The sequence below is a fragment of the Pseudophryne corroboree genome, chromosome 6 (assembly GCF_028390025.1).
Source record: "Pseudophryne corroboree isolate aPseCor3 chromosome 6, aPseCor3.hap2, whole genome shotgun sequence".
NCBI classification, from domain to species: Eukaryota; Metazoa; Chordata; class Amphibia; order Anura; family Myobatrachidae; genus Pseudophryne; species Pseudophryne corroboree.
The window spans coordinates 616,488,031-616,505,569 of NC_086449.1; the positions used below are offsets into that span (position 1 = coordinate 616,488,031).

General features: G+C 43.4%; 1 protein-coding gene across 4 annotated transcripts in view; it reads left to right on the forward strand.

Annotated features, from left to right (window-relative positions):
* LOC134933117 (uncharacterized) overlaps window positions 1–17,539 on the forward strand; it is a 148,870-nt gene that overhangs the window by 65,935 nt on the left and 65,396 nt on the right. For 2 of the 4 annotated variants that reach the window (XR_010179613.1, XR_010179612.1), the window contains exon 2: window positions 5,754–6,429. The exons of the other annotated variants lie outside the window; for them this stretch is intronic. The gene's annotated coding sequence lies outside the window, so the exon portion shown is untranslated. Of the gene's footprint in view, window positions 1–5,753; window positions 6,430–17,539 lie in introns of those variants that run through there. 4 annotated transcript variants of the gene reach the window in all.

Below are 17,539 nucleotides of genomic sequence, written 5' to 3' on the forward strand. Positions count from 1 at the left end.
CTCGCACTGCCCCTGTTTTGCATGCAGGGGTGGGGCTCCGATGCCGTTTCTTGCACACAGTGCTAAAATGTCTAGTTGCGGCACTGTTGCTAGGTATCCATTTCTCTGGCCCTGAGCAGGTCCCCCTCACAAGATCCTCTCCAGGGGTGAGGGGGTGGACTTGGATGGGATGTGTAACCACCTAGGAACATCCTCCCTTATACGTCACCTGGAGCGCATTCATCAGAAGTCATTGACAAGTTCAAAATCTTTGGGTGACAGCGGAAGCAGTCCACTGCCAACTAAATCCCTTCCTCTTGTAACCAAGCTCCTGCAAACCACACCACCAACTCCCTCATTGTCAATTTCCTCCATAGACAGGAAAGCCAATAGTCCAGCAGGCCATGTCACTGTCAAGTCAGACGAGTCCTCTCCTGCCTGGGATTCCTCCGATGCATCCTTGAATGTAACGCCTACTGCTGCTGGTGCTGCTGTTGTTGCTGCTGGGAGTCGATCGTCATCCCAGAGGGGAAGTCGGAAGACCACTTGTACTACTTCCAGTAGGCAATTGACTGTCCAACAGTCCTTTGCGAGGAAGATGAAATATCACAGCAGTCATCCTGCTGCAAAGCGGATAACTCAGGCCTTGGCAGCCTGGGTGGTGAGAAACGTGTTTCCGTTATCCACCGTTAATTCACAGGGAACTAGAGAATTGATTGAGGTACTGTGTCCCCGGTACCAAATACCATCTAGGCTCCATTTCTAAAGGCAGGCGATACCGAAAATCAAAAATTGTCAAGTCAAGCGGAACGTGACCCGTCAACAGCTCCTCCTTCACATTCTCCCGCAACTGGGGCTCAGAGGAAAAGGCTAAGAATTCCGAGCCCACCCGCTGGCGGTGATGCAGGGCAGTCAGGAGCAAGTGCTGACATCTGGTCCGGACTGTAGGACCTGCCAACGATTACTGACATGTCGTCTGCTGTCACTGCATATGATTCTGTCAACATTGAAAGAATGGTGAAGGATTATATGAGTGACAGCATCCAAGTAGGCACGTCAGACAGTCCGTATGTATACTGGCAGGAAAAAGAGGCAATTTGGAGGCCCTTGCACAAACTGGCTTTATTTTACCTAAGTTGCCCCCCCTCCAGTGTGTACTCCAAAAGACTGTTTAGTGCAGCCACTCACCTTGTCAGCAATCGGCGTACGAGGTTACTTCCAGAAAATGTGGAGAAGATGATGTACATCAAAATGAATTATAATCAATTCCTCCGTGGAGACACTCACCAGCAATTGCCTCCAGAAAGTACACAGGGACCTGAGATGGTGGATTCCAGTGGGGACGAATTAATAATCTGTGAGGAGGGGGATGTACACAATGAAAGGGGTGAGGAATCGGACGATGAGGAGGAGGTGGACATCTTGCCTCTGTAGAGCCAGTTTGTGCAAGGAGAAATTGATTGCTTCTTTTTTGGTGGGGGCCCAAACCAACCAGTCATTTCAGTCACAGTTGTGTGGCAGACCCTGTCGCTGAAATGATGGGTTTGTTAAAGTGTGCATGTCCTGTTTATACAACATAAGGGTGGGTGGGAGGGCCCAAGGACAATTCCATCTTGCACCTCTTTTTTCTTTCATTTTTCTTTGCATCATGTGCTGTTTGGGGACTATTTTTGGAAGTGCCATCCTGTCTGACACTGCAGTGCCACTCCTAGATGGGCCAGGTGTTTGTGTCGGCCACTTGGGTCGCTTAGCTTAGTCACACAGCTACCTCATTGCGCCTCTTTTTTTCTTTGCATCATGTGCTGTTTGGGGACTATTTTTTGGAAGTGCCATCCTGTCTGACACTGCAGTGCCACTCCTAGATGGGCCAGGTGTTTGTGTCGGCACTTGGGTCGCTTAGCTTAGTCACACAGCTACCTCATTGCACCTCTTTTTTTCTTTGCATCATGTGCTGTTTGGGGACTATTTGTTTAATCTGCCATCCTGTCTGACACTGCAGTGCCACTCCTAGATGGGCCAGGTGTTTGTGTCGGCCACTTGGGTCGCTTAGCTTAGTCATCCAGCGACCTCGGTGCAAATTTTAGGACTAAAATTAATATTGTGAGGTGTGAGGTGTTCAGAATAGACTGGAAATGAGTGGAAATTATGGTTATTGAGGTTAATAATACTATGGGATCAAAATGACCCCCAAATTCTATGATTTAAGCTGTTTTTGAGGGGTTTTTGTAAAAAAACACCCGAATCCAAAACACACCCGAATCCGACAAAAAATTTTCAGGGAGGTTTTGCCAAAACGCGTCCGAATCCAAAACACGGCCGCGGAATCGAATCAAAAACCAAAACACAAAACCCGAAAAATTTCCGGTGCACATCACTAGTATATATATATATATATATATATATATAGATATATAGATATATATATATATCCTATATAATGTTATAATATAATGTTGGTAACCGTAACACCAGAGGCCACAGATATAGCCATTGGAGGAGTAGGAATGGCAGCAGCAATGACAGTTGAACTCACTGAGTCCAGCAGTAGAACTAAAATGATTTCAGTAGATGCCCCCAAGTCACCCTATAATGACTCCTCAGCACTAACAAGTCATTTCCCACATGTATCACTATGTGTAATATCAATGGGGAGATGATATACATGCAGTAGCGGCTTTTACCACGGGCAACCAGGCTTTTTTCCCCTGGGCACTGCTACCCCAAGGGCGCAGTCGCCGCCGTGGCAAGACCCGCTACTCCTGGCCTTTTCTCCCCGGCTGCAGCAGGCGCCGTGGGCTGTGTGGGCGCCCGCTGCAGCCAGCGTCGCTGACTGACGCTAGAGGTCATAACTGACCCCTATTGTCGGTAAGGCGCTGCTATGGTAGAGACATCATGACATCTCTCCCATAGAGAGGAGCCGACAGCGGCCAGAGACAGCAGCAGCGGCGGCAGTGGTCCGGAAGTAGGAGCGGGGCTGGTAAGTATTGTTTTTTTGTTTGTTTTTCTTGTTTGCAAGCGGCGCTACTACAGGGGGCACAACTACTAGGGGAACAACTACAGGGGGCACATACTGGGGGCACTCAGAGCCAGATTAAGTCCATGGGGGGCCCGGGGTACTTAAGACAGTGGGGCCCCTATTCAAGAGAGGAGGAGGAGGAGGACGGGGGGGTGTCACATACCATCCAACGATCGACCTGCGCTCCCGTCCCCGCCAACCGCACAGACAGCTGAGCGACTGCTCAGCTCTCCAATCATGTATGAATGAAGCAGCCTGCCGCTCAGCCATTGGGGCAGCCTACTTCACTCATACGTTATTGGACAGCTGAGCCGTCCTGTCTGTACGGCCGCTGCTGCAGTGAGGACGGGAGCAAAGCACCACAGATCGGATCGGAAGAGAGATCCGATCTGTGGTGTGGCAGCAGGGGAAAACGCAGGATTTTCTTGGGGGGGTTTCCGTACATGTGTGTGTGTGTATATATATATATATATATATATATATATATAAAAATAATACATACTCATATACACACTTCTGTACATATACACAGCATGCATATATACATACATACATACATACACACATGCATTGCATCCTTACAAAAGCATATATACACAGATCCAACATACATACTGCAGACACACACTCAGGGCATGCATACATACACACACAGCACACATGTACACACAAACAGAGCATACATACATGCATGCATACATACACCAAGAGAGCATAAATACACACAGCATGCACACATACAGCATATACACACATAGCATTTACACACACACACACACACACACACACACACACACACACACACACACACTATACACATATAGTATCCATACACACAGCATATACACATATAGTATACATACACACAACATATACACACAGCATATATACATACAAACATAGTGGATACATACACACAGCATATACAGACACATAGGATACCTGCATACAGCATATACAGACATAGGATACATATACTGTGCACAGCATATACAAACACATAGGATACATACACACAGCATATACAGACACATAGGATACATACACACAGCATATACAGACACATAGGATACATACACACAGCATATACATACAGACACATAGGATACATACACACAGCATATACAGACACATAGGATACATACACACAGCATATACAGACACAGGATACATACACACAGCACATACAGACACATAGAATACATACACACAGCATATACAGACACACAGGATACATACACATTATATACACATACATAGGATACACACATACAGCATATAAACACATCGCATACTCCTCTCCCTCCCACTCAAACACCAGGACAGTGGGTGCCTCACCTGTCCTGCATAACTAATCCCACTTTGCACTTGCACATGAAATACACAGCTGCCGTGCACTGCACAGATTTACTGCCTTACCCGGCCAGCCAGACTGGTCACATGGGAGAACTTCCTGGGAGGAGCTGCTGCTTCCTCTGCAGCCAGCTCCCCCTACACTCAGCCAGCCTGCCTCGGAGTCCGTCCCCATTCAGTCAGTAAAGGCAGCTCAGCTGCCGGCAGCCGCACATGTCTCTATGCGGCTCTAAAATAAGGAAAAAAAATTGTCAGCTGCTACGATGGATCAGCATGCAGGGGGGGTTTCTAGATACTCGGACCCCCCCCCCCCCTCCCCTGCGTGCGTGTATGGGCAGAGGGCCCTTTTGGAAAGGGGGGCCCGGGGGTACGTATCCCCGGGACCCCCCCCCTTAATCCGGCTCTGGGGGCACTACTACAGAGGGCACTGTTACGGGGGGGAACAGCTACTGGGGGCACAGCTGCTGGGGCACTACTACAGGGGGCACTGCTACTGGGGGCAAATCTACAGGGGGCACAACTACAGGGTTCACATACTGGGGGCACTGCTACAGGGGGAACAGCTACTGGGGCAAATGAACTGGGGGCACAGCCACTGGGGGCACTACTACAGGGGGCACAGCTAATGGGGACACAGCTACTGGGGGCAACTATACAGGGGGCACAACTACTAGGGGCACAAGTACAGGGGGCACATACTGGGGCACTACCACAGGGGGCACTGCTACAGGGGGAACAGCCACTGGGGCAAATCAACTGGGGGCACAGCTACTGGGGGCACTATGACGGGGGCACATCTACTGGGGGCACAGCTGCTGGGGGCACAGCTACAGGGGGCACAGCTACTGGGGGCAAATTTACAGGGGGCAAATCTACTGGGGGTACAGCTGCTGGGTGCACAGCTACTGGAGGCACATCTACAGCGGGCACAGCTACAGGGGGGCACAAGTACAGCGGGATAACTGTGGCCATGCTCCTTCCCTATGAAGAAGCCACGCCCCTATTTTTGACCGTGCACCTTGGGCGTGCACCAACTCTATTTTATCGTGTGTGTGTGTGTGTGTGTGTGTGGGGGGGGGGGGGGGGGGGGCACCACAGGAAACTTTCGCCCTGGGTGCCACAAGGTTCAGAACCGGCGCTGTGTATATGTGAAGCTCGGTCATCACCAACTGCCACCCACATGCCACATTTGAATTCTCCATGGCATATACCCCCAGTGCACAGCAATATCACTGGCATTTCTTGAGTTGAGTTGAGGCTGTTGCTGACACATGAGAAAGAGCCTCCCAAGAGAGTTCACATTTGCTCACTAGTATTTTCTGCCAGCGATTCACCAGTGACTGGATCTCAGCACACAATCACATCTGTGAGTTTTCTTACTCTTTCTCTCTTTTTACTTTTACAGCTGCTGTCACCAGCTACAATGAACTGAAGGGAGTAAGCCCAGCTGCTTGGAAATGGAGGAACAATCCATAACATCAGTGAGACATGGCTGAGGTCAGGACGCCACAGGCCATTCAATGGTGGACCATCATCAGGAAGAGGAACAGCTAAACCATCATCTGAAAGAGGAAGAGCTGGACCATCATCTGGAAGCAGAAGAGCTGGCCCATTATCATGAAGAACAGCACCATCATCGGGAAGAGAAAGTTGTGGATCATCATTGGGTAGAGAAAAAGCTGGACCATTATCAGAAAGAGGAAGAAATTAGTCCAGTTCCAGTGAAAATCGGGCAGCTGCACTGAGGAAAGCACTCCTGTGGCTGGAGAAAGAGAGGACATAGAGTACTGTACCATCTGCATGTCTGACGTTGAAGTTGGAATGGAAATGGCTGTATCATCCTGCCACCATACAGTCCATGTCCCTTTACTGACACAATGGCTACAGATGAACAGTGTTTGTCCTTTGTGCCGCACAAGGTGCTACGACCTATCTAAAGACAGTTAATAACAACTGAAACATTATTTGCTAAACCAGTGTCATGTATCTTTGTTAAGCCAAGAGTGCTTCACCTGTGGAGTCGTATAAAACATTTTGTGAGTGCACCAGCTGCAACGGCACCACAAGATTTTTTAACACTAGTCAAATGTGCGTATTCCTTGTATTTTCAAACAAGTCATAATGGTTCCTGCTTTTGACAAGGGGGGGTATATATATATATATATATATATATATATATATATATATATAAATACACACACTACCGTTCGAAAGTTTGGGGTCACCCAGACAATTTAATGTTTTACATGAAAACTGACTATTATTTATCGAATGAGTTGCAAAATGAATAGAACATATAGTCAAGACATTGGCAAGGTTAGAAAAAATTATTTTTATTTGAAATAATAATTGTGTCCTTCAAACTTTGCTTTCGTCAAAGGATGCACCTTTTGCAGCAATTACAGCATTGCAGACCTTTGGCATTCTAGCTGTTAATTTGTTGAGGTAATCTGAAGAAATTTCACCTCACGCTTCCTGAAGCACCTCCCACAAGTTGGATTGGTTTTATTGGCACTTCTTGCGTACCATACGGTCAAGCTGCTCCCACAACAGCTCAATGGGGTTGAGATCTGGTGACTGTACTGGCCACTCCATTAGAGACAGAATACCAGATGCCTGCTTCGTCCCTAAATAGTTCTTGCATTATTTGGAGGTGTGCTTTGGGTCATTGTCCTGCTGGAGGAGGATGGTATGGCATGGTGATGAAAAATAGAGTGATAGCCTTCCTTATACAAAATCCCTTTTACCTTGTACAAATCTCCCACTTTACCAGCACCAAAGAAGCCCCAGACCATCACATTATCTCCACCATGCTTGACAGATGGCGTCAGACACTCTTCCAGCATCTTTTCACTTGTTCTACATCTAAATATATAACAAAATGGTAGTACTTTCAAATGAGCGCAGTAAGGAATAGAGTGCTGCCCAGGTCCAAAAACAAAGGAGACAAACACAAATCTCCAGCAATAGATACAAGAAAAAGGTGATATTGGACCCCTGGCGCACTGTAATCGTGGATGCTGTTTCTTACTCCTATTATTGAATAATGAGGTCAACATGTGCTGATTGTCACACAACACTAGCAATATTTATTAAAACACAATCCCCAGCTGGGAATGAACAAAGATATTAAAAACAAACAGATATTAAAACAAATATACAGAAATGCGGTGAATGGAAAGGGACACCAGTGCTTTTATAAAGTGCTTTTCATGCTTAAAATCCTTCTTAAATTGAGAAGAAATCTCTCACCATGTTGCATAGCCGCGGTGGGCTAGCTTTAAAGAGATTGCTGGGGTCCTAGGCTGAATGGCCCAGCACCACCGCAGCAGGCGTATCAGCTTACAGTCACCGGTTCCCAAACCTCCACCAAGTCTGTCCTTATCCAAATAACGCGTTTCGGTCTTGTATTGGCCTTTCTCAAAGTTGGATAAGTGATGTCCTCTATGCTGGCTTTTTATTCCATTACTAATTACTGTATAACGAACAGTAATTCGTTACTCCTGTTACTTCCGGGATCGTCCACCGGAAGTGATGCATATGCGTTCCAAATACCGGGGAAAGTGTTATTTTGCGTTCCACCGGCGATTCTGCTATAACAACCGGAAGTAATGCATATGCGTTCCAAATACCGGGGAGGTTGTAGTTTTGCGTTCCACCGGCGATTCTACTATAACCTCACACAACTTCCGCATATTCACGCTGCAAAATCCCGTGTTTGCGGGTCAAACGTTACCAGGAAGTGACATGTTTGCGGATCTCAATGCGTTCCACCTTACATCATGTGTAGATAGGTAATCCGATTTACCCCATCTCTACCAAACTGGGTGGTACTTCATTCCCAACCTGTCCATCCCTATTACCAAGATGGGGTAAAATCATTTTCACATTTATATCCATATCCATTCGATCAATCCATATGTAAAGTGGAGAAAGAAATAAATAATCAAAAGATTAATAAAGAATCAATAAAATATTATATAAAACTTTTAAAAGTTTTAAAGGTGTAGTCAATGATATACACTTTTTAAAACAACATCATTGACTACACCTTTAAAACTTTTAAAAGTTTTATATAATATTTTATTGATTCTTTATTAATCTTTTGATTATTTATTTCTTTCTCCACTTTACATATGGATTGATCGAATGGATATGGATATAAATGTGAAAATGATTTTACCCCATCTTGGTAATAGGGATGGACAGGTTGGGAATGAAGTACCACCCAGTTTGGTAGAGATGGGGTAAATCGGATTACCCATCTACACATGATGTAAGGTGGAACGCATTGAGATCCGCAAACATGTCACTTCCTGGTAACGTTTGACCCGCAAACACGGGATTTTGCAGCGTGGATATGCGGAAGTTGTGTGAGGTTATAGTAGAATCACCGGTGGAATGCAAAACTACAACCTCCCCGGTATTTGGAACGCATATGCATTACTTCCGGTTGTTATAGCAGAATTGCCGGTGGAACGCAAAATAACACTTTCCCCGGTATTTGGAACGCATATGCATCACTTCCGGTGGACGATCCCGGAAGTAACAGGAGTAACGAATTACTGTTCGTTATACAGTAATTAGTAATGGAATAAAAAGCCAGCATAGAGGACATCACTTATCCAACTTTGAGAAAGGCCAATACAAGACCGAAACGCGTTATTTGGATAAGGACAGACTTGGTGGAGGTTTGGGAACCGGTGACTGTAAGCTGATACGCCTGCTGCGGTGGTGCTGGGCCATTCAGCCTAGGACCCCAGCTATCTCTTTAAAGCTAGCCCACCGCGGCTATGCAACATGGTGAGAGATTTCTTCTCAATTTAAGAAGGATTTTAAGCATGAAAAGCACTTTATAAAAGCACTGGTGTCCCTTTCCATTCACCGCATTTCTGTATATTTGTTTTAATATCTGTTTGTTTTTAATATCTTTGTTCATTCCCAGCTGGGGATTGTGTTTTAATAAATATTGCTAGTGTTGTGTGACAATCAGCACATGTTGACCTCATTATTCAATAATAGGAGTAAGAAACAGCATCCACGATTACAGTGCGCCAGGGGTCCAATATCACCTTTTTCTTGTATCTATTGCTGGAGATTTGTGTTTGTCTCCTTTGTTTTTGGACCTGGGCAGCACTCTATTCCTTACTGCGCTCATTTGAAAGTACTACCATTTTGTTATATATTTGGATTATTTCAAACACATTGTACCAGTAAGACGAGCAGCAGGGATGTTTTCGTATAGAGAAACTAGAAGGAATCTATCTAAAGGATTTCTAGATGAATCCTGTAGTGAAATGATTTTGGAGGATGAAGATCTCTCCACCATTTTGAATAAATTAGAAAAATACATGATTAAGGAAAACAGGCTGTGGTGGGAGGTGACTACATTGGAGTACTATCTTGCTAATCAATTAGTACCCAAAGGCCTGCTAATATCAAAAAAATCATCATTCACTAATGAAAATGAAGGATTCACCAAGGAATGGGAAAAAATTTTAACACACTGTAGTCTATCTCTAATAGAACTAATTATAAAGGAGAGAAAGAAAACTCTCATAGAAACTAACAAGGAAATTGAATCTTTAAAAGTTCTAGTTGATCCGTTTATCGAATCAAAAGAAGTGAAAGAGAGAGAGAAAGAGATACTATATCAATTGGAAAAAGAAACAAAGGAGTTAAAAAATAGGAAGAAACGCAAACTTCAGAGAGATTGTAATGAATCTAAAGAGGGAACTTTATCTGAGCCCATCAAACCAAACACTAAGAAACAGAAGGTAACACAACAAACGGTTTCCACTCCAGTATGGAGGGGTAAAGTCATTGGTTCCAGAAGAAAATTTCATGATTCCCCTACCAACAGGAATAGTGGGTTTACTCAAAGGAATCATTATCGGAATTGGGATAGGAGGCAACCATTAGGTAAACCTCCCCCCAGTTTTGATACAAGGAGGAGATATGATAGACCCGATGGGAGAAGGGAGTATCATCAGTCTCCAAAATATACAACAAGAAGGAAAGATATATACAAAAATATGGGTAATACCAACGCAGAAGGGAAATATATTGAGGAAAATTTTAGACAAGAGAATCCATCCACCCCGAGGGACAGCCGGTATTTTTTAGGGAGGAGCCGGAGATCCCCAAGGAGGGAATGAACACTATACGTTTAAAGACTACCAAAAGGGGGAAAAGAGGGGGTGTAAAAAAAAACCCCAAAAAACCACCAAGAAAGTGTAAGAAGCAAGTAGCTATTGATATTGTGAATACACAGATAGGTAATACTGAGTGTACCACAGAAACTGAGAGTAAAATATTTAATCTCAGTGGTCATGTCTTGACCCCTCATGAGCTAAGTGTACTTTTAAAGGGACTTAAATTTGCCCCATCTAGTGACCCCAATCCATTCGATCTTTTCATTGATCTCCAAAAATATATTAGGAAGATCACTCTTAAAAAATTCTTTTTGAGTAAGGAGCCGTTGGATAAGGAGGAAACTGCTGAGGTTTCAAAATTCAAGAAAAAGTCCAGCTTCTATCCTCAGCATATAAAAGGTGGAAGCATTAATTGTTTCAATTCCATTGTATCCAAGGAGCTGAGGACCATACCACAGTCAAAGAAAAAGAACCTTACAAAAAAGGAATTTAAGGCGATGGAGTCATTACAATCTAATGATGAAATTATAATAAAGCCAGCCGATAAGGGTGGAGGAGTTGTAGTAATGACAAAAGAATATTACCTCAAGGAAGTGTACAGACAGCTGGGAGATCAGGACACATATAAGAAATTGAAATCTGACCCACAAAAAAGTATAATTGAAAAATTGAAGATTCTGACGAAAAGGGCAGTGGATAGTGGAGCTATCACAGAGAGTGAGCAGGAGTTCATTAATGTGAGTGACCCCTCGACTCCCACTATCTACGTGTTACCCAAGGTACACAAGGATGCAAAAAATCCTCCGGGACGCCCAATAATTACCGGAACCAATAGTGTAACGTCCAATCTCTCTGCAATGGTAGATTCTTTTTTACAGACTTTGGTAGTAAAAACCAGTGCCTATCTGAAGGATACAGGAGACATATTGAGGAAACTAGAAGAGATTCCTTGGGAAACGAATAGCACTTTAATGAGCGCGGATGTAAGCACTTTATACACAATCATTGATTGGGATAAAGGGAAAATAGCCATCAAATATTTTTTAAACAAGAGTGATTTTAAAGAAGAAACTAAGTCTTTTTTGATGGAAGCGATTGATTTTATTCTTCGCAATAATTATTTTTACTTCGATGGCTCCTATTATTTACAAATAAGGGGGACCGCCATGGGCACCAGGTTCGCTCCCAGCTATGCAAATCTCTACATGGCCTATTGGGAGAGTCTCACCATAGATCAGGTTAGGGGGCAGGGAGCGGGCCTGGTGTGCTGGTGGCGGTTCATTGATGACATTTTTTGCATTTGGAATGGAGATGATGAATCTTTGGGAGCTTTTAAAGAAATTTTAAACAATAACCAATTTAATATTGTTTTAACATATACTCAGAGTAAAGAAGAACTGGTGTTCTTGGATTTAAGCGTATATATTCAAGATCAGACCATCTGTACAAAGACGCATCGTAAACCCACAAATTCTAATGCTTACCTTCACATAAATAGTGAACATCATCATAGATGGCTAAATAACATTCCGGTGGGTCAATACAAACGTTTAAAGAGGAACTGCACAGACCCTGTCATCTTAAATTCACAAATGGATGAAATGTCCAACAGGTTCTTAGAAAAAGGATATGACCCATCATTATTAGAAGCAGCAAAGAAGAAAGTTGAAATAATTGAAAGAAAAGATCTTCTGAAAGTAAAGGAGCCACAACCCTGTGGGGATAATCCCTACCAATGGGCCTTTATTACTCAGTATGGTGGTAACCATAAAAAGATAGAAAAAATCTTTAAAAACAACTGGCGTATTTTATTAGATGATCCAGTTTTGGGAGGATATCTTCCGCCCAAACCTGTTTTTATCTATAAGAAAGCCAAGTCTATTAAGGACCATATAGTACAAAGTAGCCTACAAGAAAAAAACACAGTGAGATCGTGTAATAAAGGGTTCCATCGTTGTGGGTCCTGTATCATGTGTCGGTCCACCACAAAAAAAGATGTTATAAGAAAAACCACTGAATTTGAACATAAGGGCAAACTATTTAAAATTAATGATTTTATAACATGCCATTCGAAAAATGTCATTTACTTGCTGGAATGTGAATGTGGGCATGTGTACATTGGAAAAACATCTAGACCATTGAAGACGAGAGTGGCAGAACACGTGTACAACATTCGGAAAGGCCTTGATACACACCCTTTATCAGAACATTTCAGGACTGTTCACGGTAAATGTGAACGCCAAATTAAGAGATATCTGGGTATACAACAAATTAGACCTAATTGGAGAAGTAACAATATAGAAACCAGATTAGCGAAGAGTGAGATGAAGTGGATATACTTGTTAGATACCATTAAACCAAACGGCCTTAATGTTGATTTTGAGTTAAAATGGTTTTTATGATTTTTTATCCAGTAGTCAAGTGCAATTACTTTTTCCCTCAATATTTCCTCTCATAATTTTTAAATAATTCCTATTAATAATTCTTATACACTTTTTAAAACAACATCATTGACTACACCTTTAAAACTTTTAAAAGTTTTATATAATATTTTATTGATTCTTTATTAATCTTTTGATTATTTATTTCTTTCTCCACTTTACATATGGATTGATCGAATGGATATGGATATAAATGTGAAAATGATTTTACCCCATCTTGGTAATAGGGATGGACAGGTTGGGAATGAAGTACCACCCAGTTTGGTAGAGATGGGGTAAATCGGATTACCTATCTACACATGATGTAAGGTGGAACGCATTGAGATCCGCAAACATGTCACTTCCTGGTAACGTTTGACCCGCAAACACGGGATTTTGCAGCGTGGATATGCGGAAGTTGTGTGAGGTTATAGTAGAATCGCCGGTGGAACGCAAAACTACAACCTCCCCGGTATTTGGAACGCATATGCATTACTTCCGGTTGTTATAGCAGAATCGCCGGTGGAACGCAAAATAACACTTTCCCCGGTATTTGGAACGCATATGCATCACTTCCGGTGGACGATCCCGGAAGTAACAGGAGTAACGAATTACTGTTCGTTATACAGTAATTAGTAATGGAATAAAAAGCCAGCATAGAGGACATCACTTATCAAACTTTGAGAAAGGCCAATACAAGACCGAAACGCGTTATTTGGATAAGGACAGACTTGGTGGAGGTTTGGGAACCGGTGACTGTAAGCTGATACGCCTGCTGCGGTGGTGCTGGGCCATTCAGCCTAGGACCCCAGCTATCTCTTTAAAGCTAGCCCACCGCGGCTATGCAACATGGTGAGAGATTTCTTCTCAATTTAAGAAGGATTTTAAGCATGAAAAGCACTTTATAAAAGCACTGGTGTCCCTTTCCATTCACCGCATTTCTGTATATTTGTTTTAATATCTGTTTGTTTTTAATATCTTTGTTCATTCCCAGCTGGGGATTGTGTTTTAATAAATATTGCTAGTGTTGTGTGACAATCAGCACATGTTGACCTCATTATTCAATAATAGGAGTAAGAAACAGCATCCACGATTACAGTGCGCCAGGGGTCCAATATCACCTTTTTCTTGTACTTGTTCTAAATCTCACAAATGTTCTACTGTGTGATCCATACACCTCAAACTTCTATTCATCTGTCCATAACACTTTTTTCCAATCTTCCTTTGTCCAATGTCTGTGTTCTTTTACCCATATTAATCTTTTCCTTTTATTGGCCAGTCTCAGATATGGGTTTTTCTTTGCTACTCTGCCTAGAAGGCCAGCATCCCGGAGTCGCCTCTTCACTGTAGATGTTGACACTGGCGTTTTGCGGGTACCATTTAATGAAGCTGCCAGTTGAGGTCCTGTGAGGCGTCTATTTCTCAAACTAGAGATTCTAATGTATTTGTCTTCTTACTCAGTAGTGCACTGGGGCCTCCCACTTCTCTTTCTGCTCTGGTTAGAGCCTGTTTGTGCTGTTCTCTGAAAGGAGTAGTACACACTGTTGTAGGAAATGTTCAGTTTCTTGGCAATTTCTCGCATGGAATAGCCTTCATTTCAAAGAACGAGAATTGACTGTCGAGTTTCACACTAAAGTTCTCTTTTTCTGGCCATTTTGAGAGTATAATCGAAACCCACAAATGTGATGCTCCAGATACTCAACTAGCTCAAAGGAAGGCCAGTTTTATAGCTTCTCTAATGAGCAAACCCATTTCAGCTGTGCTAACATAATTGCACAAGGGTTTTCAAGGGTTTTCTAATCATCCATTAGTCTGCTAATGCGATTAGCAAACACAATGTACCATTAGATCACTGGAGTGGTGGTTGCTGGAAATGGGCCTCTATACACCTATGTAGATATTCCTTTAAAAATCAGATGTTTGCAGCTAGTATAGTCCTTTACCACATTAACAATGTATAGAATGTATTTCTGATTAATTTAATGTTATCTTCATTGAAAAAAACAGTGCTTTTCTTTCAAAAATAAGGAAATTGTCTGGGTAACCCCAAACCTGTATTTTATATATATATATATATATATATATGTATATATACACAAACAGAAAATTCAGTACTCACCATAGCAAGCTCGCTTATCCTCATAACAGGGTACCCTGGTGAGCGGTTTGCAGGCTTCCGTGCATTGGCCAATTCACTAACTAAACCCCCATCATTTATTTATTGATGTTGTGAAGATTAGTGAGCTTGCTATGGTGAGTGCTGAATTTTCTGTTTGTATATATTTAAGTGGGTGGCCATGGGCTACATGCACCCCACCCTATGAGTGGTGAGTGCAGACATTGCACCCCGCTTCTGGGGTGGCGAGTGCTGTGGTTTTATATTTGTTTGTATATTGCAGGGTTAATCTTTGGTTAACTCTTATTAACTGTGGCCACAAGTTTTTTCATGCACCCCTATGTAACCTCAATTGTCCTAAACCCGTGTCAGCTGTTCCTTAGTAATTTACAGTATCAGCCAGTGTCAGGTGACTAGTGTACCTTTAAAAACCATAAGGTGTGTGGCAGGTGCACATTAAACCAAGTAGACATATTTGTAGTTATATGTGATACAGTTGCCAGGTTTTAATTTTTAAGACTCTGTGATAGTGTAGGACCTGCATGAAGGTGGGGTACCTTGGCGATCGGTTTGCAGGCTTCCGTGCATTGGCCAATTCATTAACTAAACCCCCATCATTTATTTATTGATGTTGTGAGGATAAGTGAGCTTGCTGCATTTTCTGTTTGTATATATTGTATATATATATTTGTATATATTTAAGTAGGTTGCCGCTTCTGGGGTGGCGAGTGCTGTGGTTTTATATTTGTTTATATATATATATATATATATATATATATATACTGCTCGAAAAAATAAAGGGAACACTTAAACAACACAATGTAACTCCAAGTCAATCACACTTCTTTGAAATCAAACTATCCACTTAGGAAGCAACACTGATTGACAATCAATTTCACATGCTGTTGTGCAAATGGAATAGACAACAGGTGGAAATTATAGGCAATTAGCAAGACACCCCCAATAAAGGAGTTGTTCTGCAGGTGGTGACCACAGACCACTTCTCAGCTCCTATGCTTTCTGGCTGATGTTTTGGTCACTTTTGGAAGCTGGCGGTGCTTTCACTCTAGTGGTTGCATGAGACAGAGTCTACAACCCACACAAGTGGCTCAGGTAGTGCAGCTCATTCAGGATGGCACATTAATGCGAGCTGTGGCAAGAAGGTTTGCTGTGTCTGTCAGCGTAGTGTCCAGAGCATGGAGGCACTACCAGGAGACAGGCCAGTACATCAGGAGACGTGGAGGAGGCCGTAGGAGGGCAACAACCCAGCAGCAGGACCGCTACCTCCGCCTTTGTGCAAGGAGGAACAGGAAGAGCACTGCCAGAGCCCTGCAAAATGACCTCCAGCAAGCCACAAATGTGCATGTGTCTACTCAAACGATCAGAAACAGACTCCATGAGGGTGGTATGAGGGCCCGATGTCCACAGGTGGGGCTTGTGCTTACAGCTGAACACCGTGCAGGACGTTTGGCATTTGCCAGAGAACACCAAGACTGGCAAATTCGCCACTGGCGCCCTATGCTCTTCACAGATGAAAGCATGTTCTCACTGAGCACATGTGACAGACGTGACAGAGTATGGAGATGCCAAGGAGAACGTTCTGCTGCCTGCAACTTCCTCCAGCATGACCGGTTTGGCAGTGGGTCAGTAATGGTGTGGGGTGGCATTTCTTTGGGGGGCCGCACAGCCCTCCATGTGCTCGCCAGAGGTAGCCTGACTGCCATTAGGTACCGAGATGAGATCCTCAGTCAGATCCCTTGTGTTATGCACACCAGTGCCAGCAGGAATGTACTGGTGTCTGAACGGAGAGGGATGCAAAACAAATGAACTCACAGACAGACTGGGGAATATGACATTACATACACAGAAGGTGATAGGGTAACAAAATAAACACAAAGTGAACAGAGAAGCCCAAAGGCTAAGAAACTGGGTGTCTCCCTAGTATTAGGAATGCTCAGATGGAAAGAAGCGAGATGTTGTGATTTAATACGTAGAGAACCCGAAATGCTGTTGCTAAGGGCAACAGCAAAACCCTAAAGGGTTACCAACGGGTGTGGCAGTAAACTCCTTGGTCAGAGATGGAATAATAGACACAAGGAGAGTCTCAACAATCCTAGTCTTCACTTGCAGTGCACTGGTTTAGCTTACTGCCACTAAACTGACACCTGAACACCTTGCACAGTGAGAAAGGATTTTGGCAGGCAAGTCTGAGAATACAGCCGCAAACTTGCTAGGTTCACAGAGTAGCAAAAGAACCCCAGCAGGTTAAACGACTGACTCCAGTCTTACTGCTAGGTCTGGATTGGCAGAGTGTAATACCAAAACCCAAGGCCTATTTGCAGTAAGCAACAAACAAATACAAAGTTTACACAGTACTAGCTAGCTTTCAGGAACTGACTAACCAACAAAGATTCAGCAGCATCTGCCTAACCCGAGAAGAGGGTTTATATAGCAGGTGCTGTCCACGCCCCACTCAGACTTCACAGACTGTGAGCACAAA